This window comes from Amblyomma americanum, chromosome 5 (genome assembly GCF_052857255.1).
Source record: "Amblyomma americanum isolate KBUSLIRL-KWMA chromosome 5, ASM5285725v1, whole genome shotgun sequence".
Lineage (NCBI taxonomy): Eukaryota > Metazoa > Arthropoda > Arachnida > Ixodida > Ixodidae > Amblyomma > Amblyomma americanum.
The window spans coordinates 174,231,002-174,244,502 of NC_135501.1; the positions used below are offsets into that span (position 1 = coordinate 174,231,002).

General features: G+C 46.7%; 1 long non-coding RNA gene across 1 annotated transcript; it reads left to right on the forward strand.

The window, feature by feature from the left end:
* Positions 1-4,444: 4,444 nt before the first annotated feature.
* On the forward strand, positions 4,445-13,226 carry LOC144135320 (uncharacterized). The gene is made up of 4 exons (XR_013315450.1): positions 4,445-4,585; positions 7,045-7,141; positions 11,768-11,839; positions 13,156-13,226. It is a non-coding gene; the product is annotated as an uncharacterized LOC144135320 (long non-coding RNA).
* The last annotated feature ends 275 nt before the right edge of the window (positions 13,227-13,501 follow it).

Sequence of the window (13,501 nt, forward strand, 5' to 3'; positions counted from 1 at the left end):
GCTCCAAAATAGCCGGAATGCCGTACCGCCGCAACCAAGGAAAGCTGCATCCAGGCACCCTACCATGCACCCTATACAGTGGTAAATTAAAGCACCAGGATGTAAATTCCGATGTTCAACTTCACCGTCTGCAATTTTTGGGACGCCGCAAGATTGCTCCTCAAGGCTGCATTTTCGGCTGCCTGGTCATAAGATCGTCTAATTCATTTGCCAGGAATAAAAGTCTCATTTTAGGCGCAAATTGAGTTTCGTGTCTATGCCGCAGGTATATACGCAATAACTGAGAACTAATATGCCGCTTTCCGACCGAACAGCGGTTGTCACCGCCCAACATCTACGCGCAGGTTTGGATTTATAGCCAGTGGCAAAAAATTTGCCGACGCCCAGACAATGTCCATCCTGGGTTGCTATAGCACAAGGAGCCCGTTGACAGGCTTGGCTTCACTTCCGGTTTTATTATATCACTTCCGGCCATCACTTCCTGTTTAGTGTTGTCGTACGGTGACGTCACATGGCGTGCATGCTTGTCATGACCATTGCAGACGTCGTGCAGGAACCCAAGCAACGCGCTGCTAAGCAGGTCGACGACATGCGTATTAGCCATTTATTTCTTGCAATGACAAAAAACATGTTACACCTCCTTCGCTCCCTCTTTTGTTGTATGTGTAGCATGTATTAGATTAAGAGCTTTCGGTCGAAGCCTTGGAAAAAAAATGGGGTTCATTGTTTCGCTCTGTTCATTTTTTAGCTATAACGTCATACCTGCTGAGATTAAAGTCATCTACCTATTTTTGGTTCCATCAAGAGTAACCCTAATTCCCTTAGCCACTGCTCGTTTCATGATATTCTTTCGGTACGATTCAGTCACAGAACTTCGTAACTTTCCCTTTAAACTCACACACACACACAAAAAAATTCGCAGTAATAACTATGGTATGATGTGTCAATTTAATGCGGAGCTTATTTGATTTATCCCGTTGAAAATTTTTTGTATGTTCATATGTTAAGGACTTTGTTGTTATCGTTTGTTAGCATCGCTTGACACGCTGTCTCTGCATAATACAATTTTTGTAACAAAATCACGCTTCACTGTGCCTGGCAAAGGAACACATGATAAAGAAGGAGGCTCGGAAGGAAGAGTAAGGAATTAAATCAACGAACGAATGAACCGTTTTTGTGATTCGTGATAGCGAAATTTAATTGAATACGCCCACCTCGACTACGATTTCCCACATCAGCTTTGAAAAGGTGTTACCGAAGTGGCCAATAACGGCTACACGCCTGCTACGCACAACGCCAGATTGAATACCGCGGGCGTCGAAGCGCGCTCCGCGGCGCGTGCGTGAACAATTTTAGTCGCACGTGGGCTTGTTTGTGTGATTCAGTGAGACGCCGCGGAGACCCGCGTCGCCAGCAGGCACCCGCGAAGCGACCTTGGCCGGGCGTCACCGTCGCCGGAGTCGCGTGGTTCGACTTCGCGACCCAGACAAGGTCGACTGTTCGACGCCTGTGTCTCGCGAATAATCGCTGTCCGGTGGCGGGACGTCCCACGCTCGGACAAAAGTGCTCCCGATCCGCGCCTTGAAAGGCGAACAGCTCCCGGCGTCCGCAACCCGCGAATACATAAACATGCGCGTAGACACAGTTTGAGAGGCGCAGGCGTGGCCACTGCGCCCGAGTGGTTTGGACTGTATTGCGGTTTTTATGCGACTGACGAAACAGCTTTCAAGACACGCGTGGCAAAATGTTGGCTGCAACTTCTGCACGTTTATTGGTCCGGAATAAATGGAATACATTTGTGTAGAAAATGAGGGCCCGTGGCCACTGAATGAGGAGAGGTAAATGATAAATGAAGGAAAACAAATTTCAACTGGTCCTTGCTTGCAGCATCAACCGGGCGCTAGGAGGAGAGAGACAGAGAAAAACTAATTCCTTCTCGCGAGGGAAGGAATGAAAGGTGTGAAAAGATGGTATATAAAAAAATCTACAAAAGGGCTAATACGTGCTGGTTGGTATACATGTTGACGGAAATTATGTAACAGCGCTAAGTCGCGACGAAGGGAACGAGACAAACACTCAGCACAAATGCTTGTATTGCTCCCTTAGAAATGTATATAGACTTTCTATAGGCTTCTTATAGACTTTATTACCTTCTTATAGATATTTCTTTTTGTCGATCAGTGGTAGTCTATAGACTGTATATAGACAAAATTCTGCTGAAAGCGCACGGCCATAAATCTATAGATTGTCAATACGCTGTCTATATTCTATAGATTAGTCTACATGATTTGCCTACAGAAAGTTTATAGACTTTATAGACTAAGGTCTATAGACAGACTGTCTAAAGAATTTGTAACGGTGTCCCGTCTTGGCGCTGTTACACCCTTTCTGTCAACAACAGCAACAAAAAAAAACGCGCTGGCGACCGTGCAATCTGACGCGACATATAGCGATATTGGTTGTACGTTTCGCTTTTACTTTGATCGCCTTCACATCGCGTCTTCCACGTTAACAGACGCGCGCGGCACCTCCGGCGTGTAGGTACGTGGTGCAGTAAAAATGGCATCACTTTAGAATGTTTAGTTTCTTGTATAGATTCCCGGGGAGTTTTGCGTTCAGTCATATATTTCCTCCGGAACGACATAGGTCTTTTATTTTTTGTGTCGCTTCAGAAGTTGTCTTTTTTTTTCCTACTTACACGCTTCTCAGTGTGCGGTGTCTTTTTGAAAATTGTCGAGTGCTCGGGTTTCAGAGTCACGCAAAAGTCATATTATTATTATTATTATTATTATTATTATTATTATTATTATTATTATTATTATTATTATTATTATTATTATTATTATTATTATTATTATTATTATTATTATTATTATTATTTAGGTTTAACGTCCCAAAGTGACTCAGGCTATGAGGGACGCCCTAGTGGAGGGCTCCGGAATAATTTCGACCACCTAGGGTTCTTTAACGTGCACTGACATCGCACAGTACACGGGCCTCTAGAATTTCGCCTTCATCGAAGCTGGACCGCCGCGGCCAGCATCGCAATCGCGTCTTTCGGGCCAGCCGCCGAGCACCATAAGCACTGAGCCACTGTGACGGGAAATCGTAAATTTAGTAGACGAGCAAATTTTATTCACGCACCAAGGAAGCAAGCATATTTCAACTACACCAAGATTTGAAAATGCAGGAGAAGGACCCCTGGACGTGGGGCCCCTCATCATTATGGTGATGCTTCCTCAAATGGAAAATGGCACAGACCTGCTGTGGGTGATTGCGCGGCAGCATCCTAATGCTGAATAATATCTTGTAGTAATGCTATTGGAAGCAGCGGACTAAGTTATTAATGTAAACAGCGGAGCGATTTCTGCGTAGTAGATGAGAAACTGGGGGGTGGAAAGCGGGATCTGCGTACAGGAATTGAAAATGTTTTTAAAGGAACGAACTGCGGGCATAAAAACTTCAACAAGGGGGAGCCGTTAGAATTCAAAAGTGTATAGTATGGCTCAGCACACATTCCTGTTTCTGCTTGTGTCCAAACTGAGGAGCCCGGTGGTTAAGAACGACCCCTGCAGACAACCCTGCATTGTCCAAACTGTTGAAGCGGCATTTCTTGGGAGATGATGATGTTTTGGTTTGTTGCTGTTGATGATGATGATGATGATGATGATGATGATGATGGTGGTGGTGGTGGATTTTTATGGCGCAAGGGCATGTGTGGCCAAAGAGCACCATGGCACGAGGTTTTTACTTCTTAAGGGACCACTTCCCAAGCATTTCACCCTAAGCCAAGCACTGAACCAGGGGAAAGCTTGTACCCATTGTATCGCCGGTGGGTACCCGGTGGCATTGGGGATCGAACCCCGCACCTCCTGAATGCGAGGCGGATGCTCAGACCACTAGCATCCTTTGTGGTAGTGGTTTATTTGATATAATAATAAAAAGGAAAGAAAACATTGTTGCTAGCCCCGGCATCTGCCATCGCTACGGGAAGCACTACGGGAAGACCGGAGATATGAAATCAGAGTTGAGGGGACAGGAAGAGAGGAGGGGGGAGAGTTATTATATACAAGTATTCTATTTACACTACAGCATAGGCATAGCTCGGGTGCGTGTGATGTCCTTTACATGCTAGTTAAGACTGATTCTTGGGCAGGCTGGTACCGATTCATTGTTAAACAGCCCTTGTGTTGCATGTTCTTTCTTTCGTCTGCCCTGTCTTCCCGCGCAGTTTAACAATTAACCTTTATATGCTGTTGTACTGTTTTCTTATTCGTCAATCCACCTTAAGTGAGCTGGACCCTTGGATATTCGGGTATTCTTTTTTTAATTTCAAGTGGTCATTAGCACCACCAGGAGCCGTTAGCGGGAGGGAAAGAAGATGAAAAGCGTGTCTGAGCGTGCTGTGCGCGCAGTTGGCCGTTGCAAGCTTCCCAGTTGGAGGTGCAAGGTCTCGGCTCCTGCTGACCTTGCTCCAGAGGGAGCTGCGACGGTCTTGCGGGGTGCTTGCGTCCTCGGAGGAGCGCCGTAGCGTCGTCGACGTCACCCCATCACCGGCTCGCGGTCAAGGCTCCGGAGACCAGAGGTAAATGAATCGTTCACGGCTGAAACCGGATAGCGACTGAGGATATACCCAGTGCAAGAGAGAGCAGTTTTGCAACGAAAACAGTCATAGGCGGTAACAGAGCTGGCGGGGAAGCGATTTGTGCTTGCGTTGAAGACAGTTGTAATCTGAAAAGTGGGACAATTGGATCTCGACTTCGGTGAGCGCAGTTTGGCGACCGTTTGCCGTTGAGATTGCTGAGGATTGCTAAGATGGCGATGACAAATGATTTGCGGTGCGAGCTGGTGCGCTCATGATTTTTTGGCGTTGCCATTTAAAATGCCAACCCCGTTCTTTACTATCGGCGTAGATGCCGTCGCTTCGATGCCGTTAGGCCTAATCGACCTTAATGGTCTCAACGGACGTAGTCACCCGACGGCGCTGCAGCCACCGAAGCCGCGATGTACTTTTTTTATTGACGGCACCTGTTCTTGTGTTGGCTGGTGCCCGATTGCATGCGTTTTATTTTGCAAGGGATGAATTTGCTCCTTTAATTTTTTTGCTGGGATAGTATTACCTTTCTTGGATACCTCGCCTTTGCATTAACTCGCATTGCAGGTTCTTACACGTGTGTGAGCATTTCCCTGCCGTTTTTTAACTGCCACTTGCTACGGTGGACAGTTTGATCTCAATCCGGAGGGCAGGTTGGGGTGACGTCATAAGATTCGTACGCGTCACGCGTGACTGAGGTCGGATTTTTGCGCCTGCGCAGAGACATTTAATGCTAACGCATTATTAAAATAACTCTTAAGCGATCTTCGGTGGATCGTTTGAATGCGTTAGCGTTTTCTGTTGCTGCTGATTTTGTTGTAGCTCCGCCTTAAGGGTATGACGTTACAGCGTTAAGGGGTTAATGCTCATACATGCGAAATCGGTCTTTCTTTACATTCATAGATGGCTGGAAGTCCTGGACGTCATTCGTGACAGTGATTGACTTTCCCGCTTGGGCAGACACTTATAATGCTAATTCCCATTAATAGGAGGAAACCTCTGCGCTTATCCGGTGAATGCATGAGGCGCGTTACCCGCCGTAAACGGAGTTGCCTTTGACACAGACACATTTAAAGGACACTGGACACCAAATATTTGCGCGCGCGCGCTTGTGTTTTAAATGATGCGTTAGACATGAATATACACGGATGACCGCGTGATGTTCACCCACTACAGTTAAATAATTATTAGTCGAATTTCTTCTTAACGCTGTTTCGGTTTAATCACCCTAACGATGGCTGTGATGTGTAGTCGACCTTGGGGTCATGTGAGGCGCAGAAAATAATAATAATAATAATTGGTTTTTTGGGGAAAGGAAATGGCGCAGTATCTGTCTCATATATCGTTGGACACCTGAATTGCGCCGTTAGGGAAGGGATAAGGGAGGGAGTGAAAGAAGAAAGGAAGAAGCAGCTGCCGTAGTGGAGGGCTCCGGAATAATTTCGACCACCTGGGGATCTTTAACGTGCACTGACATCGCACAGCACACGGGCGCCTTAGCGTTTTTCCTCCATAAAAACGCAGCCGCCGCGGTCGGGTTCGAACGCGGGAACTCCGGATCAGTAGTCGAGCGCCCTCAGCACTGAGCCACCGCGGCGGGTCGCGCAGAAAACTGCTGATTCGTCGTTTAATGTCATTCCAGCTCTTGAAGCAGGTTGGTTTAAGTGTTGTAGCCAATTAAAACTATGTATCAGCGTTTATATTGCAGTTTTTTTCCTGCCTCACGTGGACTAAAGGTCAGCTATACGTCACAGCCATAGTTTAGTTGACTAAAACGGACCCGAAACGGCATGAGGAAAGAAACTCAATTATATATTATATAGTAGTCGTAGGCGAATACTACGCAGTGATCCGTGCATTATGGTGCATTATAATGTGTTCTGATGGTTGTGATATCAGCATATACAGCTGTTGTAAATGCTTGCTAGCGCTAATTTGCACTGAGGCAGCTCTTTTGTGTCATTGTGGATTTGCTGGTATAGTCAGTGATCATAGCGCCAAATGTATCGAGTATCTGTTAGCTGGTGTTTATTTAGACAGTGGGAACTCACATTGCTGTTTATGATGTGACTACTGCTGCCTTGGTTGGGCCATGCACTAGGCACTCTTCAAGCTAACAAAAACAGCCTTTTCGTTTAGGTACTTTCAACCTCGAGTTGGAAATAACTGAAATGAATTACAATGAATTGCATTGACGCATCATTTGAAAGAAGCAAACAAAGTAACTGAAAGGGGTGCGGCGGCGGCTACCTAGAGCCATGCAGAGGTATAGAATTGCCAGCTGCGAGGCATCGGGTTACACCAAGTCGCGACTGCGTTCACAACGTGAGCGGGCGGGCATACGCCTCCTCACACGACTTTTGTTTTATCCAGTCTTCGCTTCGGGTGCAGCTCTTGTTCCTGCCCGAAATGTGGGGTATTGCTCAGTACGCGCTTTCTGTTCGTTTCAGGTTGCGGAGAAACAAGACCGGGCGTTTGAAAACCAGCGCCCTGTCGTAAACCTCGTTCTTTTCGTGTGAACCCCGCTATACCGTAGATCAAACACAGGTAAGCACATTGTCTTTTGCATAGCTCGTTTGAGTGGTCTACGCGCTCTGGTCTGTGCCGCACGAACCATCGTGTTCATCATATGCCCTTTGTGCGTTATCCTTGAGGATGTTTGTGCCTCATTTAATTGTTCCATTAGACAGCTGAACAGTGAGCAACGCTGGCAGCACCGGACCCCATTTCTACCTGTAGTTCTCACTCCAAGTTTAGCTTGCTTCGACAAATGTGTTGAATTATATTAATTCGCTGCTTTGGAAATATGGAAGGCAATGGTCCATTCTTTAGTAATATCTTTGTTTTTAATGTTCTCCCATCTCTCGCATCGAGTAGTCAAGACCGCTAAAGGAAATCAATGGCGAACGTTTTTAACGATATCAAAAATGTTAACAGCAAAAAATGCAAGCCTGCCGAGACGAGATCAGCGAATATATTGATTGTTGTGAAATCATACAATATATGAAAACAATTGAGTTCGTAAACTCCCGTCTTTGTCTAGAATTACTGGGTATAATACGGAAGAAAGATATCTGGTGAAGGTCTCATGCTAAGCTGCAGCTTCGGTCTAGGCTTCCCGGACGAAAGCGATGCCAGCGCCACCTGTATAAGAGACGTGAATGCATGACGTCACGGGCGCCATTATAATGGACCACGAATAGTTTAAACAGCGCACATGCATGTGTCTAGCGACTGTTGTACCAAGCAAGAAAAGGAAAATGTACGGGCCTGTTTATTGGCACGAACTGGGCCACCACCACTGCCTCGTGAGGGTAAAAGAGAGCTGAAAGAAGCAGAAAGGTGAGAAAGAGAGAGAGAGCAGACGCTCCCCGCAGCAGTCCGGGCCGAAGCGAGAACACGTGTGTCCCGTTTATCACCGGAGCATGTGATAATAAGCGGATTAGATAAGCAAGGTGACCTTTCTAGCAGTCTTGGTCCACCGTCATGGCTGCCAATACGACGTCGGTGCAAGCCATGTGCAGACAAGAGTAAAGTTCCACAGAACATCTCGTACCTCGCGCTACGCTTAGAGAAGCCTCTTTAAAGGCCGTCAGCGTCGACTGTTTTGTTTCCTTTAGAGTTTAGAATAGTTCGAATTTTTTTATTACGCGAATATGCCCCTTGGCATAAATTAAAGGAAAAGGTACAGGCTGGTTTCGTTGATGAAGGCAGACACGGCTGGATGCTCAGCCGCGTGTGTCTGGCATGCGGCTCTGGCAGTAGCCCTGGCTGCAGAGATATTTGCGGAGATGCGGATAGTTACGGCTTCGACCAGTGCTATCCAATCAAGCCACATGTGAAACTCTTTCTTGGCATCTGTGGATTTTTTTCCCCTCGAAATTAGCACTCCACTTCTAAGCTGTATGGCACTAAGAATCAGTGGAGTATAAATTTAAACAGCATCCTAAGTAGCACTCGATGTCAGGCGCCTGTGTACGCTACATGAGTAGGTGGAGTTGGCATAACCCCTTTAATAGCTACGTCGGCCACCTGTGGGGGGATAAATGGGAAAGCCCGAATTGGGCTTGCTTCTGTTGATCCTACATAGGTCCCATATTGGCGTTTCAAGGGAAAACTGAGCCCACATTTCTGCGTCCAACCTACATTGGACGCCGATTCGCTTCAAGGGGACATACTAAAATACCCGGATGTGAGCCCCATGCTTGAAAAACTGTGTCAAGCACAAATGGGGTTGCCCACTCAATCGCTGCAGGTTCTACATCAGCCATGGCGGGGCTGGAAGGTGTGAATACCCTCATACTGCTAACATCGGTTCTTTGCCGAGTAGGTGAGGGCAGATGCAACCTGTATGTGGGCTCTGGGTAGCACAAACCTCGCCGAACCCAACTTACGCTGCGCACACAAAACCGCTGCAAGCCCCACGTCTGTCGGGTCTTGAAGAGGATGTGCCCGCATGCTGCCCACACCCGCCCTTATCGAGTACTTCAGGACAGATGCGACGAATTCGGGCTCTCAGCGAAAAAATAAAACGCGGGAAGCCCAAATGAGACTGCCGATGCAATGTCTCAGTCTGCCCTACATCGGCCGTAGCGGGAATGAACAGACCAACGTGCCTGTATGTTATCGTGTATGAATTCTTTTAATTCGCTATTTGAACTATAAGCGATCGTTACTTATTCTTACAGATGATTTTATGCAACAATTATGAGCGTCTTTATCCGACTGCAAAAATTACACGTTTTTGGCTCTCACACTCAGGGAAATTTTGCAATATGATTAGACCATACGCAGGAATAGCTTCGCCATCTCACCAGGATGCAGTGAACTACATACAACTCTCCGAACTTCACCGCATTTCGGAAAACACTCATGGGTTGTCCTCACTACGCCGCACTTTGTCGGGGCAATGGGGGCTACGTGCGGTAAACGCATGCGTTCTCATATATGGGCTCAGTGTGGGCAGCCGACATTGCCCATATTGCCCATGCGCTTACAGAGAAATTTCAGGTGGCTGCTCAGATCAGGCTGCATGTGGAAAATTAATGCGCGATGTTGTGCCCTTGAATGTCCCACGTGGACAACTAGGGCTTCTGAAATACCCACATCGGCCCCATGTGGGTAACACGTGGGCGAACCCACTAGGCTTGCCCCCGTAGAGACAATGTCTGTCTCATGTCGGTATTGGAAGGGCTAACCAAGATGAAAAACAAACTCTCGCCCTCTGGGACAAAATGCAATGCGGTTTTGCTGTCCGCATCTGTCCAAAGTAGGACCGACGGGGCTCCTTAGTGCAGTCTGCCCATGTGGGACTACACGGGTTTGAATTTGGACCGATCAGGGTTATCTGCAGGCATTCCACAGGAAGCCGATGTAGGACTCTGTTGTAGAACCTACATGGGCTGATTTGGACCGATCAGGGTTATCTACAGGCATTCCACAGGAAGCCGATGTAGGACTCTGTTGTAGAACCTACATGGGCTGCCCCACATCTCACTCATAGGGGCTCCACACTTCGTAGCCACTTTTTACTGCATGGAATTAATTCGTTCAACTGCTGCTGACGCGAAGGCTTGTAGATGCCGTCTCCTGTCCACAGAACTCGGGAAATAAGATGACCGCAAATAAGTTGAACGCCCAGGACACAACACTCAGTGGACTTTAACAGCGAACTCCTACTTCAGGGTCGGGCCTGTGTCCTCTGTACATCTCTACGCATCTCTCTGCACATCGCTATGCAGCGTCCCTTCTCTGTCCGTGTGCCGTTGCTCTATGTCTTCATGTCAGAGCGCTTCAGTGCATACATGTGTTAACGCAAACTAACCATAGTTGCTTGTTAAGTTGTAAAAATTAGGTTGTGCGGAATGTTGTACGATCTGAGTTATTAATTTATTAATGAATGTTAACACCTTCAATTTTAGTTGTAAATGATGAGTATTGTTAAGTGAATGGGTGATTTTGACATAGAAGTATGTAAAGCCTAGTGGACAGAGAAAGGGCCATTTTGCTGCTGTTCTTAGTAAAAATCGACTCTAGGGCTTCTCCTGTGTATTTGTTTGTTTGGTGAACCTTGCCTCAGAGATGCGCATCAATAAACGCGTTGACGCTAACCACGGTTTGCTTGCGGAGGCATGCGTTAGTGGAGATACCTTAATTCAATATTTTTGAACTTTTATTTGGCAGAACCTTATACTCCCTCTGATAAGTTCCTTGCAGCACCATTGAAGCTAGACCAGCGCAGCCAATCAGGAGATTGCGTTAGACGTGTTTCTCTGCGCCTCGACGTCTGCTTGTGTGCTCGTGACGTGTGCAGATACGTTTCGAAAAGAGTGTAAATAGACGCTGTCTAGGTACCGAACACTGAAAGAACATTATGCAGTTTTTGAATAGTCTATATATGCTCGCTTATAGGTGCTAAACGCAGCAATTATGCGGGAAGCTGCGCTGTTTGTCACATGCAACCGGACATCAAAGATAACTTTAGCTTAGTGGCGCCTTCTGGTTTCTAGAACGACCACAATTTTTCTCAACAAACCGGTGCTGCTGTTTAGGTCTCGGACAGGCGGAATCATTACTCAAAATACAAATGAATGCAAATTTGTCTCTCATGTATTTTGCTGTAAGCAAGAAGAGGAAAAATGAATGCCCAATGCCCCATTTATGACTAATGAACCTACCGAGAAACCTAGTAGCAAAGACGAATTCAATCCGAAGTGAGAGGTCCTGCTTCGTAGCGCGCCGCCATTTTGGAAGACGTGTTTGGCGTACGCCAGAGTCACACTCTCTAAACTCGGGAAATAGGCGACCCTACCTTACTGCTTGATTTGAAACAGCTTTTGGGCGTGCGCAATTTAAATCACGTTATCCGGTATATGCTCATTTTATACTGGCTCACTACATTCCGCATAGCCAGAACGCTGCTTCTTCACTCATCGCAGCCTTGATAGTGCTGCAAGAAATTACTGAGGTGGAGTAAAAAGGCGTCGTTTTCAGTGAAAGTGGATTCAGCGTGGTTAAAACGCGGAACCTGATCGATACAATCTAGCTTCAGTGTATCGATCGTCAGTGCAATTTAGTGCACCCCTCTCGAATCCTGCACATAATGCCGACACGTCGACTTGCTAACGACTGAAAAACGCTGGTTGCTATTTATTTATTTTTATCTCCTTCAAGGAATGACTGAACTTTCGGTGGTGTCCGGGGTTTCCGGGGTTTCCGGGGTTTCCGGTATTGAGAGCCAGTCGGGTAAGTTCCCGTAGGAACCAGTTCCCTCTTCTCTTAATTATACAGCAGTCCGCATTAAGTGGTGATAAGGAAACTTTGAAGCCTATCGACGGCCCAAGAAGTTTGGGGAGTCGTTGATACCCACGCGCAGGACTTGATGCATGCCATTCATTTCGCGCTTGCGTTAAGACCGAGCGCTGTTTTTCCCTAACAGAAAACACCGGAATGGTGTTAAACACCAATCACTTTCAACTCAGTACTGCCGCTCATACTGAATGCTCAAGAAAATAAAAACGAAAACTGCCGAAATCAGTGTCGCCAATTCTCGTGGACATGCGAACTATAATTGGGCTCATCTCGGAGTTTCATGTATGTTCGGCGAGAAGGGATTGCTAAGCGCGCTGTATGGCTTGTAAGCAACGCGTCTTAATCGAGAGATTTAGCATAGCGCGATTCGATTCCGCGCGCCAGCAGTGCGCATGAGCTGATTGGCCCCGACGCGGCACGCGTGCACGCCGTAGAGACCAATCAGCGCATGAGAACTGGCGGCGCGCGGAAGCGGATCGCGCTATGCTAAATCTATCTAATGACGGTATTGAGGCATGGTAAGGGAAAAAACGAGACAACAGCAAAGAATCAGGCGGGGACTAATAGAGAAAGTTAAAGGAACACTTCGCGGGCAATTCCATTCATTTTTTCTAAGCAATCGATTCTACGGCTCCTTCAGGCTGTGTTGATGGTTGTTCGGCAACAAAAAGATGAATTTATCAGTGAAAAAAGTGTATTTTAAAACGGGACATTTGTTTCCACGCCAGCCGATTCGAAATTGTGATGTCAAGGCCGAAAAGGATTCCGTGATCCGTTTGAAAGTGAATGGCGATGCAGCCTACAGCCTCAAAGATCCGCACAAAAAATCGTCTTGACGTCACCGCTGTTGACTTGCCAAAACGGCCGGTGGTGGAGATACGTGTATTTCATTTCTCGTCTCTTGTAGCAGTACTTGTTGTGGCTTGAAAAAAAAATTCTGCTTTGTTTTTCGATAGGGCAACATGAATTTATGCTGTCAGGTCCCAAAATACTGCAGCAATATCTGTTGTACCTACAAAATATTTTCTGTTGTGTTTTTGGGTACATCAATTGGATATCTAATTCCACACAGCAGCTTATTGTTCATAAAAGACGACCTCATGGGCTCGGTATCATGTGGTAGCGGCCTAGGTGTCGGTATAGGTCGTGAAAAATGTGCATACGAGAACGCGCATCAGTCGGGACACACAGCGAGGTTAAACAGTGAGCGACAGGTGTTTTAAGATGCCCACGGTTTTATCTTCTTCCAGGCTTTCAGTCGGGAAGTAAGTATTTCTTCATCTTTCTTTTCGCGACTAGAACGCGCAATAAAGAGCAGAGATCGAGCTCATTGGTATCATTGCACAATTCCCAACACGGTGACGCGCTGCAAAGTGATGAAAGGCCAGTGTCACGCAGGATAAACTTAATGTCCACGTTGACGATGACTGTACCCACGAGAAGTGAGGACTATGCGACGAGCAAGTTTCTGGCAGTGCTTCATAAAGTATTAGTAATAAATAACAAGGCATGATTCGTAATGAGCGAATGAATACATTTATTGCAGGGATGAAGCCCTGGTAGTTGGTTAGTGCAGGGAGGAAGAGACAACCGCGA